At 40.7% G+C, this 21659-nt stretch overlaps 1 long non-coding RNA gene across 1 annotated transcript in view; it reads right to left on the reverse strand.

Annotated features, from left to right (window-relative positions):
- The window catches only part of LOC127534928 (uncharacterized), a 205760-nt gene extending 184913 nt beyond the window's left edge, over nt 1-20847 (reverse strand). The window contains exon 1 of the long non-coding RNA XR_007943577.1: nt 20712-20847. This is a non-coding gene — a long non-coding RNA (uncharacterized LOC127534928). The remainder of the gene's footprint in view (nt 1-20711) is intronic.
- Nucleotides 20848-21659: the final 812 nt, after the last annotated feature.

Here is a 21659-nt window from a genome sequence, read left to right on the forward strand (position 1 = left end):
GGCTCATGGAAAGAATATTTGTGTGACTTTGGGGTTACTGAGGACACTGAATTCACTTGGGACATTATAAAAATTGCAATTTCTAAATGCTAGGTACCCATACAGCATATTTCTAACATGAGGCACTGAACATGTAGGTTGATGGTGGAGATATATAGACGAGCAAATGAACTATATTCATCATGTTTAGCTTTCTGTTTTAGTGGTTTATTCATTGCACTAATCTGGTTCCAATTTAGCAGTTTTTACCATTTATTAATAATGTTTAGTGGACTTTTTCTTTTTTTTTTTTTTTTAGCTTTTTCCCCCTAACCTTTACATTTAGCTAAGTATTTGGATTGTTCATTTATTAGGAATAACTCTTTCATCTTTTGTGCTCGCTTGCTAGATTTTCACACTTTCTAAATATCAATGTGGTATTTAGTGTTAATTGGAACAATAGGGGAAAATATGTGTTTGGTTTCTTTAAATCAAATTATTATCTTTCTACAATTATAAAAATGAAGCTGTTCCACAGTTTTTCCCACATACACACGTGGACAAAATTGTTGGTACCCCTCAGTTAAAGAAGGAAAAACCCACAATTCTCACTGAAATCACTTGAAACTCACAAAAGTAACAATAAATAAAAATTTATTGAAAATTAAATAATCAAAATCAGCCATCACTTTTGAATTGTTGATTAACATAATTATTTAAAAAAACAAACTAATGAAATAGGGCTGGACAAAAATGATGGTACCCATAACTTAATATTTTGTTGCACAACCTTTTGAGGCAATCACTGCAATTAAACGATTTCTGTATTTGTCAATGAGCGTTCTGCAGCTGTCAACAGGTATTTTGGCCCACTCCTCATGAGCAAACAGCTCCAGTTGTCTCAGGTTTGATGGGTGTCTTCTCCAAATGGCATGTTTCAGCTCCTTCCACATATGTTCAATGGGATTCAGATCTGGGCTCATAGAAGGCCACTTTAGAATAGTCCAACGTTTTTCTCTCAGCCATTCTTGGGTGTTTTTGGCTGTGTGTTTTGGATCGTTGTCCTGTTGGAAGACCCATGACCTGCGACTGAGACCAAGCTTTCTGACACTAGGCAGCACATTTCTCTCCAGAATGCCTTGATAGTCTTCAGATTTCATCGTACCTTGCACACTTTCAAGACACCCTGTGCCAGATGCAGCAAAGCAGGCCCAAAACATTACTGAGCCTCCTCCATGTTTCACCGTAGGGACAGTGTTCTTTTCTTCGTATGCTTGGTTTTTGAGTCTATGAACATAGAGTTGATGTGCCTTACCAAAAAGCTCCAGTTTGGTCTCATCTGTCCAAAGGACATTCTCCCAGAAGCTTTGTGGCTTGTCAACATGCATTTTTGCAAATTCCAGTCTGGCTTTTTTATGAGTTTTTTTCAGCAGTGGTGTCCTCCTTGGTCGTCTCCCATGAAGTCCACTTTGGCTCAAACAACGACGAATGGTGCGATCTGACACTGATGTACCTTGGCCTTGGAGTTCACCTTTAATTTCTTTGGAGGTTGCTCTGGGCTCTTTGGATACAATTCCAACGATCCGTCTCTTCAATTTGTCATCAATTTTCCTCTTGCGGCCACGTCCAGGGAGGTTGGCTACTGTCCCGTGGGTCTTGAACTTCTGAATAATATGAGCCACTGTTGTCACAGGAACTTCAAGCTGTTTAGAGATGGTCTTATAGCCTTTACCTTTAAGATGTTTGTCTATAATTTTTTTTCGGATGCCCTGGGACAATTCTCTCCTTCGCTTTCTGTTGTCCATGTTCAGTGTGGTACACACCTTTTCACCAAACAGCAGGGTGACTACTTGTCTCCCTTTAAATAGGCAGACTGACTGATTATGAGTTTGGAAACACCTGTGATGTCAATTAAATGACACACCTGAGTTAATCATGTCACTCTGGTCAAATAGTTTTCAATCTTTTATAGAGGTACCATCATTTTTGTCCAGGCCTGTTTCATTAGTTTGTTTTTTTTAAATAATTATGTTAATCAACAATTCAAAAGTGATGGCTGATTTTGATTATTTAATTTTCAATAAATTTTTATTTATTGTTACTTTTGTGAGTTTCAAGTGATTTCAGTGAGAATTGTGGGTTTTTCCTTCTTTAACTGAGGGGTACCAACAATTTTGTCCACGTGTGTACCTCATCATAGTGTCATTAAAGCAACACTGACATGTAGTTTTCACATTCATAAACACTAAGAATTAGAAGAAGATCAATAACTTTACTAGCCTAGCCGCGCTAGACCCATGTTCTGAAGGCACAAGGGTCTAGGGCCACTCGACAGGGAGGGAGGCGGGCTAAAAGGTTGTCTTTCAAATCCCTCTGCAGCAATTGGGTAGGTATACAACCAATCAGTGCAAAGAATAGGCTGACATAGTTCCTAGAGCACCGGCGGATTGTGGCTAAGTCCCATTAGCTTCCCAACCAGCGGAGCCAACTGGTATATTAAGGATTTGCCATATCCCGTCGGCATAAGTCCAAATACGTCTTTCTTCTCAATGAAACACTTCAGTGCCGTCCTTTGTTTATCTTTCAAGTTGAATTTTAGCTTCAAATCTTTAAGGGCTGTGGCCAAAGCCGAGTGGAAAGATAACTGTTTATTGTGCGCCGGTTGTTTCTGTCAGAATTGTCGCGCCTCTGTCGTCACTTAGTTACGCCCGCCTTCTGACTCTACACTTCATGGTGATTGGTCCGGCCAGTTTTAGGAGAATCCAGCCTCGAGCCTTATGGAGGGTAACTAAACCCACCCTGGCAGAGAATTAAATTTGTTGCCGTGGGTTGTCTAGCGCGGCTAAGCTATAACTTTACACTATGTGCACGTCATGTTCCTAAACCATGGCCATTACTGTGCTGGAACAGAGCCTTCACTCTTCAGGTTTCATGTTTTCTGCCAGATGTTGGAAAGTGGCTGCAGGGATTTGCCTTTTTCCCCAATAAAAGCATTAAGGTCCAACATTACTGGCTGATAAGGTCTAACTCATGATCAGAATTCCAGTTTAACCGAAGCTGCTAGAAGGGTCTGAGGCAGGCAAGTCATTTTCTTCAACACCATGCAAAGAAAATCATTTCTTCATCGAGCTGCCTGAAGGCCACCGTCATGTTCAAACAGAAGGACATGTTCCCCAAACTATTCATGAAAAAGTTACTGCATGTTTAGAGCATTTTTCTGGAGCTGAAAACTTAATTTCCTTTCTTTAATCAACAGTTTGGTCTTTCAATTTAAGAGAATTATTCCTTCATTTCATGTTCAGAATTTGTAATGGTTTTCCTCAAAATCCTCCTCTTTTTTTCTCAGATTAACCTCTGCGTGACAAATCAGCTCAAACCTATTAGATAAGACAGACCAGAGTTTGGAAAGAAAGCTCTACAAAATCTGATTGGACAATGAGGAAATAATGTAAACACTGCTAATCATTTTCCTTAACAACCACATACATTAGTGGGTACATTTGCTTGTGCTTGTAGATGCCTCCAACTCTTTTTCTTCAGCATTCTGATTACAGATAGTGTACGTGTGATATGTCCTGAATGTTCCAAACAATCAACATCTAGATGAAACACGAGTGCAAGGTTTTATGAATAAATTAAAATGATGGAATCTATCATTGACATTAAAAGGTGCCACACACACATTTAAAGAGGCTTTCTGCCCCAAACAAGACTTATAAAAGCACAGAAGAGTAAGCAATACTAATAAATTAGAAAAGATGATCTACACAGTTTCATATTTGACATTATTACAGAATGCCTGTTAGTCTTACTGCATTAGACATTTGAAATATTCAATTTCAATTTTATTTATATAGCAACAATTACAGTGAAATTGTCTCAAAATGCTTTACAGAACCCATATGCCTGAACCCCCAGAGCAGCCCAAAGGCGACAGTGGCAAAAAAAACACCCTTTAACAGGGAAAAAAACCTTAAGCAGAACCCGGCTCTTTATGTGGGGGAACCATCTGCTGCTGGTTGGGCGGGTTGAGAGGGACAGAAGAGGTAAAGAGGTAGAGAGGGGTAAAGAGGGGTAGAGAGGAGGAGGGGAACAGGGAACATATAACACACAGTTGGATACATGTACGATCAAACAGATGATACATACAAGGTAGAAGCTAACATGTAAACAGATTCATAGTTTAATGTTCTGGTGTACAGCTCTAGCATTAAATGCACTACATATATAACTTGTAGTAAAATTCAAACAGTTTGTAGAAGAGCATGTCAAGTAAAGTGAGGGTGATGCAGAGCAGACTGGTGGAAATGGGCAGCTGGAAGCAGAGGGCTGGAGGAAGGTCAGCAGCAGCATCCCACGGTGGACATGGTGGAGACTAGACCAGTTGGTGGGACAGCAACCACAGATCTGAAGTAGGGCTGGGCGATATGACCAAAATTTTATATCCCGATATAGCTTATTTTATATCCCGATACGATATACATCACGATATAGCATATTTTTCAGGTGATAAAAACAGTTACTTGTGTTTGAGTCTGTTGTTGGGACCGGGCAGCAGCATACCTTACAAAGTACGGTAGTCTGATCCTTGTCGGTCTTTTTAAGTCCAAACCACCGCCATATGACAGAAGTTCCCCCTCTTTTAGGTACAAGCTCGTCGGTTTGAGCTGGTTGTTCGTCATCTTGTTGTTTAGATTGTTCTTCTGAGTCGAGCCCACCTCCATAGCTGTTTATGTTTTAGCCGCGTGCAGTGTTGCCAACTCCTCAGTAAGGAAAGTCACTGTTGGCTGTCCTAAAAGTCGCTAGAAGTTGCTAATGACGTCATCACCTAATTTGCATATTTCCCAGTTTGCATGTAATTGTAATCAACGTTGTAGGAAAGAGGAATAACGTTGTGGAATAGACCAAAAAGTGAGTATAAAACACCCAAAATATGTTTTTTCACGAGAGGCTAAATGCTGTGGTTTATTTTAGTGTGACAGTGAAGAAACATTTTCGTTTATATTCCGCTCCGTAAGTCTGGATGGGATCTGTAGGGACTGTGCATGCGCGATTCACCTGCCGTCTGGCCGCGGAGTGATGTGTCCTCTAATCAGACACTGGGACTGCTGCGGAGTTACTGGACTGACAGCCTGTGCTTTGGGAGGGGGAGAAGCTCACAGCAGCACTTGCTGCTTGTTGAAAACAGTAATTGCAGAATGAGCCGAGTTTTCCTGTCAGAGTCTCCAAAACAGCAGAAAAAGTCGCTAGGACGCTTTGGAAAGTTGCTACATTTAGCGAGAAAGGCATGACGGTCACGTAAAATACTGCCGTAAAGCGTGTTTTGTGACACTGTGATATAAACGACAGGATCTTCACATAAAACGATAGACATTTTCTATCATCAAAACGATATCTATCGTCATATCGCCCAGTCCTGATCTGAAGCATCCAGCTCTGGGACCAGGGACACTTGGAGAAAGGACACAGGGAGAAACAGAGTTAGTGTAATAGAATAACGGTATATATATTAAATATAAAGGTAGATAGAGAAGGGCTCAGTGCATCCAGAGAAGTCCCCCAGCAGCCTAGGCCTATAGCAGCAGAACTAGGGGCAGAACTAAGGGACGTCCAAGAGGAAGACTCCAGCTGGCCCCCTCTGGGTCACCCAGTCAGCCCTAAGTATAAGATCTGTCAAAAAGGAAGGTTTTAAGCCTGCTCTTAAAAATAGAGAGGGTGTCTGCCTCCAGAACCCAAACTGGGAGCAGGTTCCACAGGAGAGGAGCTGATAACTGAAGGCTCTGCCTCCCATTCTACTTTTAGAGATTCTAGGAACAACAAGTAAGCCTGCAGTCTGAGAGCCAAGAGTTCTACTAGGATAATATGGTACAATCAGGTCTTTCAGATATGATGGAGATCGGCTGTTAAGAGCTTTATATGTTAAAAGAAGGAATTGGAATTCTATACTAGCTTTTACAGGAAGCCAATGAAGAGAAGCCAGAATAGGAGAAATATGATCTCTCTTGCTGACTCCTGTCAATATTGGTAATATTGACTCTCTGCCTCTCTTCAAATTCACACTAAAACTCACCTGTTCAAGACTATTTATTCTCTTTAATTGCCACTTTCTTTATGTATGTTTTTTTGTCTTTAATGTATGTTTTTTATCTGTTCTGTTGTATTTGTTTTTCCTGTAAAGTGGCCTTGAGTGTCAAGAAAGTCACTTTCAAATAAAATGTATTATTATTATTATTAGATGATGGTGAAGATGGCGGCTCTGAGCTCTCTACCCCGCTGCATTTCAAACTCCATGGTCTCAGCAAAGACAAAGAAGATCCTGTCTGACCACTCAAACCTTTCAAAACCTTCTGGCCAGAGGTACAGAAAGACTGAGGAACAGTTTTTATTCCTGAGCAATTAGGCCTTTAAACTCAAAGAAGAAACCACCTGGAGAATTTACTCTTGATCAAACATGAGACATGGCAACATCCATGTGTGCGTACATGCAGACTTTTATTGTTCTTTCCGTCGATTACTTTTATTTTGTGTGCATATTGTATATTTGTATTGTTGAAGAGCGCTGTGGGGAAACGCTCCCACCAATTTTGTTGTACAATTTTTGTGTACAATGACAATAAAGCTATTCTATTCTATTCTATTCTATTCTATTCTATTCTATTCTATTCTGTTTAAATTGGTACATAAAAATTCCACAGAATGCTGGATTTTAGTGATTGACATTGAATATTTCGTGGTGATGGTGGACTGGGAGGGATAAAGTGACCTTTTGTCCTTACTAAATATTAAAAAACTATCGCAAACATGATTTTCCTGCAGCAGCACAAACCATCTCTACCATCATGAACTGAACAACAGACTTCTTATGTGAAAATCTCAGCCTCTTATTTCTGCCCTCCCAGTATGGGTGATGCATGGTGGGTAATTTATTTTAACAAATGACCATCTGCTTGGCCAGTTTGACCACACACACCAGTGACCTCAGCTCAGGGTGAGCAGCAGATCTCACACATAGCGGATGACATTTCAGGATGGATTTCTTATCTTAATTCCGTGTTCTAATAGCTGAAAATTCCATATTTGGTTACATAAATTTAATCTTGTTACATACATCCTCTAAGAGCTGGACTTCGAGGGCTGTATTTATGAGAACTAATGGTGTGCAGCTCAATCCCAGTCAAACGCACGTAGCACAAGGGCACAGTGTCTGACTTTTAAGTTTATTGCCAGAGGCGTGCGGTGCATGTGTGGTGCAGATGGAAATGGGAGGAATACATTTTCGGTAGGTGTTGTGGGCCTGGCATCAGTCCTGATTGATCAAATCACCTCTTTTCTCCGCCATTAAAAGCAATGCACACAATGCCTCAGTGATCTGACAACTTCAAGAGGAAAGAGAGAATTCACAAAAGCGGACACAAGCACAAAAGGCACCGGAGCTCCTCCCCTCAAGGACACCGTGTCCTTGTGTGGCAGGTGCAAAATCACTATAAGTCAGTATTAGACACGTCAGAAACACTGAGACTAAAATCCAAATGTGGTCCAGGTTCATCAGACAGAAGTCAGAGGCAGACCACTGGTTTGGCTGAGAAGGCGCCAAACAGGACTGATGTAAAAATAAATGGTTCTTTCTACAACCACCACCATGCTGTGTGTCGATAGTTTACTCTGAATGGATTATTTTACCACAGCCGCATGTATAGACACTGTGTGAACAATTATTCAGCAATTGAGTATTTTAACCTTATCGTTATTTTCATGCATATTTTCTAACTACAAGTTATATAAATTTGAAAGGCGTGATTACCAAATAAACCAACGTTTTGTTGCAATTAGTCAAAGGGCCATGAGAAACGTGGAGAAAAAAAATATGCAATTTAACTGCTAAAGGCTTGAGAAGAACTAAATGTGAAGCTTCCAGGAACTAAGTAACCTCCAGTGCTGCCGTAAACCCACCTGGAGGGTCCAGAAGTAAAACTGAAACATCAACACTGGACCAAGAGATTTTGTGAAGGTTTTATGGATGGATTAAATGATGGTGACTCTTGATGGGGGCTGCTCAGTGGAATAGTGGTTAGCACTTTCACCTTGCAGCAAGAAGATCCCTGGTTCAAATCCCGGCCTGGGATCTTTCTGCATGGAGTTTGCATGTTCTCCCTGTGCATGCGTGGGTTTTCTCCGGGTACTCCGGCTTCCTCCAACAGTCCAAAAACATGCTGAGGTTAATTGGTTACTCTAAATTGTCCGTAGGTGTGAATGCGAGTGTGATTGTTCGTCTGTGTATGTAGCCCTGTGACAGACTGGCGACCTGTCCAGGGTGTCCCCTGCCTTCACCTGAGTCAGCTGGGATAGACTCCAGCACCCCCCGCAACCCTAATGAGAATAAAGCGGTGTATAGAGAATGAATGGATGGATGGATGGACTCTTAACGGACCAGAAGGATGGATGGATGGATGGATGGATCACTGATGGGCACAGAGGTAGAGGTGGGGTTCTGGTATCGGCTGCTATTATTAAGAAGGAGCTTGTTGGACATTTTAGGGTTGAAGATGGACTTAAAATCAACTCCCAAACCTACTTCCAGTTTTTTAGAAGAAACTTTCTTCATGAAGTGGTTCAGGAAAAAGTCTATATCATTCAAGAAGACTCTGATTTTTATGCAGGATGAAGCTCCATCCAAGTCCTCCAACAAAGACCTTAGAGATGACAGAATAATGACATCCTCACTGATCTAAACCCTACGGAGAACTTTGGCCCCTTCTTAAACGTGAGACTTCCAGTGATGGAAGAAGATACGCCTCTCTGAACAGCATCTGGGACGCTGTAGTTTCTGCTGCAGGAAAAGTTGATCATCAGCAGATCCAGAAAATAACAGACTGCATGGATGGAGGATCCTGACAGCTCCTCAAAAGAAGGACGGCTACACTGGTCACTGAATATTTGTTGAAATGTCAGAGGTGTTTATTTATAAACTTTGAGTGAATTTGTTCTTCTTACTTTAAAATGAAAATGAATAAATGAAAAAAATGAGATGGGATTTTTTGTTATTTTTCATTTAGTTGCATAATAATTCTGCACACTAATGGCCGGATATTAATTGTACACACATAGATGTTCTCCTGAGAAAGCCAAAACTGACTGTTTTCTTAATTAATTCTCAGGTTTGAGGTTTATTAACAGTTTGGATTGACTGAGAGCACTGTATTACTTTAAAATAGAATGAATCCTCATTAATACAACTTGCCTACTAATTGTGCATGTATATACAGTATACTATGAGAGATGCTAGTGTCTAATAAACTTGGTTTTGTCCAGTCCCATAAAACTCACTAATATTGTCCCCTGATGCTGCTCATACCTGAACTTCCACTGTGCTGTCACCTCTCTGGTCTATTACATAAACAAGGGATGGACTATGAGACAATGGACCTCTGAGCTCATTAAAAGAAGACACCCAGACTGAAGGAGATACAGAACAGCTACAATCATTACTTATATGATATGTCTTTGTGGTTCTTGTGTTTCTCTTGCAGTCATTTTCTCTCTGTTTGCCCCTATGGGCAGTTTATGTTGTCCTGGTTTTGAGTTTTTTTAGGTTCATTGTGAGCCTCTGCGCTGTCCTCGGTATATGTGCTGGATATAACTTGACAGTCAGATAAACGCCTTCCAAACATCAAGACTCTGAAGACATTCGGCTCCTTGTCCACAGGTTTATTGGCATTGATAGAAAGGTGAAACTGAAACAAAGGACATGATAAATGCCATGCTTTCTTTTAACATGTACAAATATACTTGTAAACATCTCAACTTAATATCTGAAATAAATGAAATACATTTGTGATGCTACTCTTTAACAGTACAAGTTGCACATATTAATTCTATTTTCCTCAACATAAACATGAAATATGACAGCATATTTTAACATAAGCCACTTGTTTTTGTATCTATCTGTAATTACACTCATATGAGCTTATTGAGCTTATCAAATAGCTAGAGAATGTTTCCAACAACAAACTTCTTAAATGTAGCTCTTTCCCAAATATAAACATTTGCAACTATACATTAAGGTAATATAAATCAATACATACCCACGATGCTGCAAAAGGCGTAAGATTTAAGTAGGGCTGGACCCGAATATCCCGAATGTCCGAATATTCGTTCGCTACGGTGGTATCCAGATAATAATTTTCGTATCCGAATATTCACGTTACGGGGCGGAAGGGATATTCGGATATTCGTCTTTAATAGGGCCCGAATATCCGGAGACCAGAAACCACTATTTGGGCCAGCCCTAGATTTAAGTGGATGTTTGCTAGATTAGACCAGATGCAACCTGAACAGCCGTTTTCCATTACATGCTGACTTACTTCCTGATTCTTACAACTTCCTGTCACCTACAACTTCCTGTCACCTACAACTTCCTGTCACTCAACTTCCTGTCGCTTACAACTTCCTGTCACTCTTAAGGTGCCCTCAGCGAAATACAAAAACATGCAATCAGAAAAACACAGAACTTTAAAACATGTTACATTAGTTGTAACAGAACAGCCTCTTTTTAGTTGGTTTGTGTTTCTGTGGTTCTATGTATTTCTTCTAAGCTGTTTTGAGTGTGTTTGTAGTTGTTTTGTGGCTTTTTCTGGTTGTTTTTCTCTTTGTGGTTCTTTAGGGTTTGTCAGAAATGTGAAGTTTTGCATTTAGTTATTCTCACCTTGCCACGTTGTGTTCAGTTTCTTCTTTTTGTGGTCAGTTTGTGTCTTTTTTGTCATGTAGTTTGTAGATTTTTTATGGTTAATTGGTTGACTTTCCAACAGGAAATGTAAACCATCACTTCAGCGAAAGGCTCCAGTGGTCCCTTACTCTGCCAAAAGGCTGAACAAATATTAGTGTTGAGAGAACAATGAAATTAGATCATTTATCCTCATTCTTATCTGGAATCTTAAGTGAGTTGTACGATCTACTGTTGAGACAGGCTCAGTTACAATACTGTATGCTTTGTTAGTAGAAGTTATAAACCGTTTGTTACTAATAAGAGGTTACAGTGAGGCTTTTTTTCTGTCCAAATGTCACAATAATCTGCAACTGAATTTATAATTAAGTCTTATATACAATGCAACTGAGACTATCATTTTTGCACTGCTGTGTGTGTGTGTGTGTGTGTGTGTGTGTGTGTGTGTGTGTGTGTGTGTGTGTGTGTGTGTGTGTGTGTGTGTGTGTGTGTGTGTGCGTGTGTGCGTGCTTCCGATTGAAATCTGACCTTGCCTTTACGGAAAAGACCAGCAGCACAGGAGTGTAACGTGATCAATATGATCTCCTTCACAACTCCAGCTCCAGAATAGCTGAACCTTTTAGAGAGACAGGTTTCTATTGTTACGCCTCCAAAGATAAACGACCAGTTTTAGTCATTTGTCACGTTGAAGTTAAAAAAAAAGACCCCTGTGAGGTTTACTATGATCTGAGTCACAAAAGTTAAAAGCAACAGAAGCACAGCCACATCAAAGTGTCACACAGATTGTTTTGCAAGGATGTCAGTTTGTCAGCCACGCTAATTATTGTCTTTATAGATTCAAGGTTAGGATATACGATGACTTTTCTTCTAAGTACAATAGAAATCTTGCTACGAAGCAAGCATGTCTGTTTTATATTCATCGAAAGATGTGTGTGTAACATTTAAAGAAATAAAGGCTCATTTGTTTCATTTTCAGTGTGAGAAGATGTCAGAACGTGGTTAGACAACGTTGGGAGACAGAATGGAAGCAGAGCGAATCAGTTATCTGATTTTATACTTTACAGTCATATGAAAAATGTTTGGGCACCCCTAACAGTTTCCATTATCTTCATTTATAAACAGTAATATTTCAGTAGTGAAATGAGGTTTACTGGATCAACAGAAAATGTGCAATATGCATCAAAACTAAATCAGACAGTCATTATTTATCAGAGCTTCCTTTTGCTAAAATATCAGCCTCTAGACACTTCCTATAGCCTCTTAGTGTGACTGGATTCTGGATGAAGGTATTTTGGACCATTCCTTATAAAACATCTCCCGTTCAGTTAGGTTTGATGGTTGCAGAGCATGAACAGATCAAATGATCCCACAGATTTTCAGTGATTTTCAGGTCTGGAGACTGGGATGGCCACTCCAGAACATTCTGCTCCTCTGCATGAATACCTGAGGAGGTTTTGAGCTGTGTTTTGGGTTGTTGTCACGATGAAACATTCAGCCCTGGCGTAGCTTCTTGAACATTATTCCCAAGAATCTGCTGATATTGAGTGGAATCTATGCGACCCTCAACTTTAACCAGTCCCAGCACCAGAAACACAGCCCCACAGCATGATGGAACCTCCACCAGGTTTTACTGTGGGTAGCAAGTGTTTTTCTTGGAATGCTGTCTTGTTTCGCTACCATGCATAACGCCTTCTTTTATGACTAAATAACGTAATATTTGTTTCATCAGTCCATAGCTCCTTCCTCCAACACAGTGACACCATCTGCAGCAAGATGCTGCTGTAGGTCTTTGGAGATGATCTGTGGGTTGTCTTTGACTTTTACAAGGCAGGATGGATCCATGCTTTCATGTTTACTCCAAATTCTGACCATCTGAATGTCGCAGCTGAAACAGAGACTCATCAGACCGGCAGCGTTTTCTAATCTTCTGTTGTCCAGTTTAGGTGAGTCTGTGTGAACTGTAGCCTCCGTTTCCTGTTCTTAGCTGAGGAGTGGCCCACAGTGTGGTCTTCTGCTGCTGTAGAACATCTCCTTCAAGGTTGGACATGTTGTGGTTCAGAGATGGTATTCTGCTTTCCTTGGTTGTAACCACTGGTTATTTGAGTTCCTGTTGCCTTTCTATCATCTCCCACCAGTCTGTCCATTTCCTCTGACCTTCACATCAACAAGACGTTTTGGTCCAACCAACTGATCACTGGATATTTTCTCTTTTTCAAACTGTTCTCTGTAAACCTTAGAGATGGTTGTGTGTGAAAATTTTAGTAGACCAGCAGTTTCTGAAATGCAACCATGCCACATTCAAAGTCCTATAAATTCCCTTTCTTCCTCATTCTGATGCTCGATTTGAACTTCACAAAGTTGTCTGGACCACGTCTACGTGAATAAATGGAGTGAGTTTCTGCCATGTGATTGGCTGATTAGTTATTTGTGTTAACAAGCAATTGAACAGGTGTACCTAATACAGTGAGTGGGTATTGCTGTGTTGAATTCAGTCTCATATCTGTGTAAAAATGCAGCTAAAGTCAGGACGTGATTAGCCTAGCTTAGTAGAAAGTAAATAAGAAAAACTCCTACCAATACCTGAGTATGCACTTACATGCACTGTGCATGTGTTAGCTTAGAATTAGTCTTTGGTGACTTATAAGCACAAATTTGTTAAATAAATTGCTCCGTGATGCAGAAATACCATTAACCTATAAAACTGATTTCAGGTCAGAGTCTCTCTATAACATGGGATCTTATCTAAACACTTCTAATGTTTCAGTTTATAATCAGCTTTAGCAGCACTTTAAATAACAAACTAATCTACTGTTCATGGAATGACCAAACATGTATGAACTTAAATTTAAACAAGAATATTGCATGTTGTGGTGAATTATGACTCTGTTGGTCAAACTATAGTTTCTGTATAGTGTAGTGTATTTTTTAATTTTTTTTCTTTATTTAACCAGGTCGGTCCCGTTGAGATACACTGACCTCTATTCCAAGGGAAGCCTGGCCAAAACAACAGCCAGAGGAACATTAAAAGTACAACAATCAAAAACAAACAACATTGTAGTGTAGGGCAGCATCATGTAATTCCTGGGACTTTGTTGGTGCCTTACAGGATGAATGCATAAGTTAGGAAGTAACACGGGACAAAATTAGTATAATGTCATGTAAGATAGATATCACCCATTGGTTTGTAGGCAACCTTTCTGAAGCCTTGAACTTGGAATTTGCCTGTCTCATGTCGGTCTTGAAAGTTTTTGAAGTATGATGGCAACCTGTCAGTTACAAAGTAGTGGCACAATAAAATGGATTCTGTTTTACTGTCTGTCTAAGTCTAATCTGAAACCATGAACTCATTAGAAAAATACTGGATGAAATAATGTGAGGTGGAGTAGTAATTTCTTCTAATAGACGTCTGTAGGATCAGACTTCTATTTGTAACCAAAGGAGTCGCCCCCTGCTGACTGTTAGAGAGAATGCAGGTTTAATATTGGCTTCACTTTTCAGACTCGGAGGCCACCTCGCAGGTAAATTGTAAAACTGGGAAAAAATACTATAGTAGATCTGAACTCACCTGATTTTGTGTAACACTGTTGTGTGTAGTGTGCTTACCTTATAGTCCTGGCAGAATGCAGCATCACATTAAATGTGTTATGTAGAGTTACATGTGCACATCCAACTCGAGGGGGCTTTTTTTAACCCTCATTTTATCAGTATGAATGTCTACAGAAATGCTTAAAGTCCGTTTCATGGTATGTCTTTTAATTAGCTGTAATAACATTGAGAAATCCGAAGCTCTGTGCAATGTGTCAGTAAGCATATCACAGTGTGACAGCTACACAGAGACCACCCTGTCTGTTTACTCTGTTTGGTTCCTTCCACCTGGAGCTCTCTGTAGTAACAGTGGAGGTTGTAGAGGTGCTGTGGAAAGGCTGTTAACTGTGATGCTACCATAGACGGTATATACAGTCTATAGGTGTTAACGAAGTGTGAGGAATGAATAATCAGTCTCATCTTGTGCCATGGAAATAGTATGAATCAAATACATTTGTAATTTACAAAGAACTTCTTATTTTTCCTGTTTATATTCACCTCACATCCGTAGTTAACTAACAGTAAGTTAACAGTAATGTCAACACTACCACTGTAAGAAGTCTTCGAAGGGGAGAACTGACAAATGACTGATGCTATGATGAGTAAGGTCTTCATGTTCTCACAGCTTGTTCCTGTTTAATGCTATCAAACAGTAGGGAACACTAAAGTCGTAACAAGATAGAATTCATCCATTTATATCTGAAATATCAGTTTAAAACAATGAAATTAGCTGCAGTTTAGAACATTTGTCATGTAGTCTGTCGGACCCAATTTAAACTGTCAAGTCAGTAGTTATACAAATTCATGTGGTAATGATCGACCACATGTTTAAAATCTATTACACACTGAATACTGAACTTAAGCTTCGCTGTAAAGAAATGCATTCAAAATTTTGGGGTCACCCAGACAATTCCATGTTTTCCATGAAAACTCCCACTTTTATTCAAGGGTTTTCTAACCATCAATGAGCCTTTCAACACCATTCGCTAACACAATGTAGCATTAGAACACAGGAGTGATGGTTGCTGGAAATGTTCCTCTGTACCCCTATGGAGATATTCCATTAAAAATCAGCCGTTTCCAGCTACAATAGTCATTTACCACATTAACAATGTCTGCACTGGATTTATCACTCATTTAGTGTTATATTGATTGAAGAAAACTACTTTTCTTTCAAAAATAAGGACATTTCTAGTTGAGCCCAGGCTTTTGAACGGTAGTGGATTCCAAATATTTTTGGAACATCTGTCAGAAAAATTGCATTCATGTCGTTTCACATCCTGCTGAATGATAGATTTTTTAAACACATAGAAGGATTCCTGTGGATCCAGTGTAAGCTGATAATAAATCTGTATAACGGATCGACACTTTACGGGACTGTGGAACTGAATGCATGACGGCCTCGATTACACAGACTATACTCCAGAAGTTGTGAGCTGTGTGGCGTGCAGCTGTAATCACTAAAGAATGAGCACATACTACTACTCTGCAGCAAAGACACTGGGGACATCTGTCATTCAGATGAGGACGAATATAGGTCACTGTTCCTCGCATCTTTGCTGAGCAGGGTCTGATTAATGCAGCAACCTACAGCCTCAGAACTCTGCTCTGCTGCCGCTGCAGAGTTACACAACATTTGATTTTTAAATCTGTTTTATTTTGTCCTTCACCACACAGAACCTTTGGCTGGGACTAACGGTCTGCCTCTCAGAACGGCAGAGATTTGATTTCTCGACTGTCAATCAATCATCCGGGCGTTGATGCGAACCCACCATGAAACAGATGGTCAGCCACCGCCACATGCGTGCACCCCCACCCTCCCCGAGCAGAACACTGTAAGCTCCTTAGAATTTTTTTCCATGCTTATCACTAATTTAGGTCTTTTCATCAAAGCGATCATAGTCATATTTTTACAGCAGCATCGACACTCATAATACCGTTCTATCGTGTAGCAGCTACAATTTCTGCTCATTTGAAACATTTAATGGTTGAGCAACAGATGAGAAAATTGCAAAAAAAAACGTCTTAATGAGTCCATAAATCCGTGGCTGTGCTTAAGACAATAGCATGCCAGGGGGCTGAGCGATGGGTGTATTTTGGGGCAGGGCGGCGACCCCGACACCCGGCCCGGCAGGCAGTGGAGGAGGAGGCTGAGCCAGAGCAGGTGTCTCTGCTGACATCTGCTTCAGTTCACTGGGGAAACACAAGCACCCTGCAGCTACAGCACTGACAATGCCACTGAAGTGCCCCGGCTCCATATAAACAAGGTAGACTTTTTCCACTTCTCCTTATGGTTCTGGAAAGATTAGGCTGAAGGCTCCTTTCTGCTCCAGGTTTCTGTTTGTGTTTAAGCTCTTCTATATAACATTAATGATTCATGTGTTGAAATTGGACTGTTGCATGAGCACACCGCGTTGCACTCATGGTTGTTTACCCTCTTATATTTATTTCCTGATTTTGACAGTTTTCTGTGTCCCATGTTCAGCGGCTTAATCCATGAGAAAAACAGAACGTCTTCCTATCAGAGTGTTAAGAGGATTCGACCCAGATCTCTTACAGACATTAAAGAAGGAAATCGTTGGATGTTCAGTCTCATGCAATATTGATGCTGTCATGTTTACTCATCAACCCACTTTCCTCCTGAATCTAATCAAGCTGACAAGACAAACCCACAAGGCTGTTGATTCAGAGGCGGTATCGATCCAAGTTTGCGTTCCACTGACCCGAGTGCATTTTTAAAGACTTTGTAGTGTAATCAAAGGCTGTGTGGACACCTCGCTCCTCTCTGACCTGAGCTCAGCAGATATAGCAGATGTAACGTATACGTTTCTTTTCTTTCTCTGCAGCTCTGACAGACTTTCACATCACAGCGTTTCACTTTGTGTGTTTGCTATGATCAGACATTGCTCTTTCTGTCTTCTCCTCAAACAATGGATTACAATAGGACAGCAATATGATAGCAACTGTGGAGGAGGATGATCTGCTGAGACAGATTTATGCTGAACTGAGGATGGGGGTTGTCAGACGGCAGTACCTGATAGAAATTCTGAGCATGCACCGGGGCGGCGGTGAATCCCAGTCCATATGTGTCCTGTAAATGAAAGAAGCCTTATCAGTGTAATCTGACCTGTTTCAAAAACTCCCAACAAACGAGCAGCATTTTTGATCTCGGCTTCTCCAGACGTACTTTAAGATTCAGGCTGTCTTAATGAGGCCGTGATTGGAATGGTATTGACCTGCGTTTGGGCCGGCTTGTGTTTTTCTCTTTCAAATGGTTTGCTCTTTTGCCCTCTGTGTTGAAGACATCGTTTTATTCTGCTCACACACTGTCTTTACAGCCAACAAAGTGCCACTGTTTATCTCTTATCAGCCAATAAGTGCTTGTAAAAAGCTAAATGTCAGGAGGTGAAATTGATCCTGGGTTATAGACGGCTTTGTTTGTTCTGACAGATTTCGGCATCTTTCAGATGTTGAATTCTGGTAAACCGGGGAGGCAGCAGGGTGTCCGTGGAGCAAATCTAGGAAGGGTACAGCAATTTTCTTTTTGTATCCTGGGTTTGGTGTCTGGAAGTTTGCACAGCTGAATCCCTGAATCCCTGAGGAGACACGGAAAAATGACATCACTTTACCTTTGGGCAACACTATTTCTTATCGGAAGAAAGTAGTTCTAGAAGATGTGTCCAGACTTTAGAAAGTGTCAGTGGGGATGTGTGACTGCAGGGCTACTTGGAGAACTGTTGTAGTCCACCTGCTGAGTATTTTTTCCATTAGCTTCACTCCGTAATAGTCTGCATGGCCGAGCCTTTGAGCAGAATGTTGATGGAAAATGGAAAATAAATTATTTAGTGGCACTTGTGAAGGGTGATTAATTAGTGTATGCATCTATAATGCATGCTATGAGTTTAACTGAGAAAGTTTCATGACTGTCTAGTTTTTTTTCTTTCCTCAGGAAATGCAATTCATTTTTCAAATACCTCCAATTTCCTGAATGTAGTCACAGAGTTTCACTGTAGTGCTACAGTCTGAAAATCACTGGACAGCTATATTTTTAAGCTTGCATAATAACTTTCTACAGTGTTTACTGGAGCAAAGTATGTCATTGGGTTAAGCTTATACAGGAAATACAGCATTTTATTAATGTGAGTTAGCTAGATTAACCTACAGGGAATCTGAACACAGCAGAGAAGCAGAACTGACTGAAGCACACAATAGTATTCTGTTTCAAATAAATGAATACTTGCAAAGAAATTACTATATGTCATCAGGTGAGTGTGAGGAAAGCATTGTGAGAGTTTAGTTGCAGATTAGTATAAGAAAAATCCAGTTTGCAGTGTAGTGAGGGAGCTGTAAGGTGCTCACCCACACCTAGGACAATGACTGCTACAGCGGTGACTTATGGAGGCTGATCCTGATGAGGAGGCAGGGCTCCCTCCAGCCTGAAGTCACTGCTGATCTGGCATCAGCCTGTCTGGGGACAGGATTAGGGGTGAGTGCGGACTTGTGGACTTGCAGATAGATCAGTGGCCACTGACTGAGCCTCACATGCAAACAAGCGCATTACCAACAAGACTAATTTAGCGAGCATTGCTGAACACATGTCCACTGTGGATCGATCTCCTGCTTAATCCGCTCGTTGCAGATCCTAGAATATGATGTGATTATTACCAGGATATGAAACGTATGAGCTATTGGTAAACACAATAAACAGATGCGCTCTCTCGCTGGAGATTGTATTCTACTGTGATTTACGAGATCGATTTAACCCGATTTAGCAGATACACAGGGCAACACACTCAGCTTCTCTCCTGTTGAACCCAGTAGATTTATTGTTGTTCTGAGTAGCTACTTATTGCATTTCAGAGCTAGCACAAATCGTTAACATTTTGCTCTTAGAGAAAATCCAGACAAGCTTTAATCCTGTGTATAAGAAACCCAAATAGGATAGCTGGGATCTAGTGTAATTAGATGGGATAGTAGAGCGTGTATACACCTTATCCCACTGAGGGCTGAATGGATTTTGCAGTCTTTGTTAATTGAGTTTCTGTGTAATTGCCAGGATATCTGTAAAGGTTGTTGCTAACTGCTGCATTCCCTGTGATACAGCTAATGCTAGTGTGTTGTACAGTACACTGGGCTGATCTGATTGCTTTTGCTGAAAAAAAAAACTGGTTTGATGGGAGTACAATAAACCAAAACAGTGTCCGCCAAGCATCCTGTCACCGTCTGTGTAGTCATTTGACTGTTTGTGAATACTAAAATATTGATTAGCACAGCTTTAATGAACAGTTTTGGTTGACAGATCATGTTTAAGTCCCATCTGGAACATCAGAACTTGCCTTTAAAATAATGCACACCATCAAGTTTCAAAAATCAGATGATGTATAGCTGAAGAGGGTGGTCAGTTTGAGCTTTGACCCCTGAAGGATCAATGATGTGACTCTCCAAGCTGTTCGTACTGAGATGCTGCCGTGTCCTGTGGGAACACAAGGTGGTTAGAGCTTTGACCCTATGTGCCACACCCACCCACATTCATCTGTCTGCCTCCATACGTCTCTGGGTGTGTGTCAGCAGCTACTTCGTTTTAGCTCATCGCCAAAGAATTCTCAGAGAGAGCTTCGGAGTCAAACTGTTTTCACTGTTTTTCTGAGTGGATGCGAACAACGGGTAGGATGAAAGGGGAAGGTTAAATGGGGGGTGAAAAACGCCAGCAGCAAAGCCTGTGTGAGGATGGATGAGGAGGCTGATGCACAGACACATGTGCACACACTCACACACATGCATGTAAACACACGTGCACACGCCCCTCCAGCAAGCAGATATGCAAGAGATTTAGTTCCTATTTGAATATGTAATGAGTTTAACATGCATGATGAGCTGGTGGTTGATTCCTGGCAAAGCAGCTGTGATCCACGCAGCACATTCAGGATTATCTGCCGCTGAAGATAACGGCAAGAACAAAGCTGGGGAGAGCGCTGCAGGCGGAGGAAGCCCTCGCTGTTCGGCAGCGCTGGCCCCTTGCAGCTTATTTGATTGGAGAATTCCCCCCACATTACCTTTGCGTGCCTCCAGGCTGGGCTCCACTTTTGGGGGTGGGCAGCCTTGGGGGAGACAGTTTTGGCTTGAAAGGCGGCAAAGCATCAGCCAACATTGTCTTTAGACGGAGTCTGTGGAGTAAAGGATGGAACTTTTTAAAGCTCTGCTTTCCATCTGCTTAACTTTGAGCTCACTGAGGCGTCTGATAAACTGAAGTAGCTCAGCTGGAAGAATAGATACAAGTTTGTGCTCACTCAGAAATGTCCTTATTTTTGAAAGAAAATAATTTTTTTTCAATGAAGGTACTATGAAATGAATGATAAATCCAGTGCAGACATAGTTAATGTGGTAAATGACTATTCTAGCTGTAAACAGCTGATTTTTAATGGAATACCTCCATAGGGGTACAGAGGAACATTTCCAGCAACCATCACTCCTGTGTTCTAATGCTACATTGTGTTAGCTAATGGTGTTGAAAGGCTCATTGATGGTTAGAAAACCCTTGTGCAGTTATGTTAGCACATGGATAAAAGTGGAATTGTCTGAGCAACCCCAAACTTATGAACAGTAGTGTATGTCATTGTTGACTAAAACTCGCATAATATATATATAATTTTTTAAAATAATGCAGTTTATTTCTGTAGCATTGTTTATCAAACCAGTCCTAATGTACTCTGCAACACATGGACTCTCACTAAAAGGTGCACACCAGCCAAACAAAAGGATTTCAGTTAGTGCTACAGAGGCTGAGGTTTGCTCTAAAACATGCTGGGTCCTACACTGGCCGTCCCATCAACACTTTATCAAGCTGTCACAACCTCAGCTCAATGTCATCACAACAGGACTGTTAGCTGGACTAAATCTAAAAATAAGCAGTATCAAAGGGAAACATATCATAACCTGTTCATTCAGAATTCATCTGCTGCAGTAGCAGTAAGGAAGGTCCATGTAAAAACCAACAATTTCATTTAAAACTATGCAGAAAAAAAATGCACGTTCATCTTAGAAGTGTATTGAACTGATTAGCAGAAGTCCATAGTGGCTAATTTTAGCTAGTCTTACCAGTATTATTTTGCATTTGGTACTTGTGGACACGCTGACAGCTACATAGACACTCTTTAACCAAAAAAAAATGTCTGTCAGTTTTACTGATTTAAAGCATCTTCACAGTTAAGTCATATCTACAGGAGAAAAGAGCCATGGAGTCAGAAACCTGAACCAGTGATGTCATTTGAAAACCATGGCTATCTAGCTAATGTCAGCTGTTTGTTACCGGGCAAAATACAACAGCAAAACATGTTGAAGAGAAACATAACAAAAGACAATCAGTGTGAATTATTCT

The sequence above is a fragment of the Acanthochromis polyacanthus genome, chromosome 7 (assembly GCF_021347895.1).
Source record: "Acanthochromis polyacanthus isolate Apoly-LR-REF ecotype Palm Island chromosome 7, KAUST_Apoly_ChrSc, whole genome shotgun sequence".
Lineage (NCBI taxonomy): Eukaryota > Metazoa > Chordata > Actinopteri > Pomacentridae > Acanthochromis > Acanthochromis polyacanthus.